The following is a 1,859-nucleotide window of genomic DNA, read 5'->3' as shown; positions in this document are numbered from 1 at the left end:
CACATTTCAAGTCACGTAATTAACCATTTTCAAGTAACTATTTCACATTTCAAATAATTATACTTAATCATTTCCAAGTCACTATACTTAACCACTTTTAATTAACTAATTCACATTTCAAGTAACTACACTTTAACAATTTTTAAGTCACTAGTACACGTTTCAAGTCACTATACTTAACCACATTTTCAAGTAACTACCACTACTAAAAAAAACAGGAAAAACGACCACAAAAACCGACCACATGTGGTTGTTTTTCCTGTTTTCACTTCAAGTCGCTAATTCACTTCAGAAGTTACCAAACTAAACTAAATTCAAAACAAAAGTTCACATTTCAAATACCTACACTTAACATTGTCAAGTCACTAATTCACTTCACAAGTTATCAAACTAAACAAAATTCAAAACAAAAGTTCACATTTCAAGTACCTACACTTAAACATTTTCAAGTTGCTAATTCACTTCTCAAGTGACCATGTACTTTACTAAATTCAAAACAAAAGTTCACATTTCAATTACCTACACTTAAGCATTTCAAGTAACTATTTCACTTCACAGGTGACCATGTGCTTTACTAAATTCAAAACAAAAGTTCACATTTTAAGTACCTACACTTAGACATTTTCAAGTCACTAATTCACTTCTCAAGTGACCACACATTACTAAATTCAAAGCAAAAATTCACATTTCAAGTACCTACACTTAAATTATGGGCATGTATACTTGCGGAAATGATTTAATAAATATAGTAACTATAAATTAATATAAAAAAAGCGACGGACATTAGGACTAGATATAAATGAAATAATAACGTAATAATAATAATAATAATAATAATAATAATAATAATAATAATAATAATAATAACAATAATAATAACAAGGAAAATAATAAGACTCGATATAAATTTGGTTTAAAATGAACCAAATTGAATTCAAAAATCGATTAAAATTGACACCAACTAGATATAAGGTTGGATAGAATTTAAATAAAATTGAGAAGATAATTGAATCGACTTAGACTACTATTTAAATATAATAATAATAAATAAATATTGATCAACGGCTGTGATCTAAAGATTACAAATTTGGTTAAAAAAAAATTGAATGGAATTTGAAATTGAGTTCAATTAGACACAATTTGGGCTAGGATTGTAATAAATTGGATAAAATTAGGCTAAAATTATTATAAATTGGAAAAATCAGGCTAGAAAATAAATAAATTAGAAAAAAATAAATTGATTAAGGTTGCGGATTAATACAATAATAATAATAATAGTAAAATAAATAATATAATTACTCTCAGATTAGTTATGAATAAATTGTGTAAATAAAAATACGGCACATAATATATTACTTTAAAATCTATGATAACAATAATTCGAAATAGACATCTATAAATTATGAATATAAATTTAAAATTGCTGATAATACATCTGTGATACCATCTATGTCAATAAACTAATTTTAATTTCTTGAGCATCTTTTGCTTGATAATACGTGTTCACCGATTTAATGTCTAAAATTTTTTTATTTTATGTTTTCTATTCTTCAAATTTGTACTTTTCCTATTTAAATTTTTCAATTCAAAAAAATCCTACGTAAATCCCCAACAAATAATTTCAGCTAAATTTATAGCAACACAATCCCTCAATAATTTTTCAAGTAATAATTTCGTAGGTAAATCCTCAAGAAATAATTTCAGCTAAATTTGTAGCAACACAATTCCTCAATAATTTTCCAAGTAATAATTTCTCAGGTAAATCCCCAAGTATAAATCCCCAGGAAAATTCGCAGAACAAAACCCCCAAATAATTTTTCAGGTAATAAAATCCATTACATATATTTCTACCAAAATAT

Source organism: Capsicum annuum, chromosome 11 (genome assembly GCF_002878395.1).
Source record: "Capsicum annuum cultivar UCD-10X-F1 chromosome 11, UCD10Xv1.1, whole genome shotgun sequence".
NCBI classification, from domain to species: domain Eukaryota; kingdom Viridiplantae; phylum Streptophyta; class Magnoliopsida; order Solanales; family Solanaceae; genus Capsicum; species Capsicum annuum.
The sequence above is the reverse complement of the archived record's forward strand: the minus strand, read 5'-3'. Positions refer to the sequence as shown.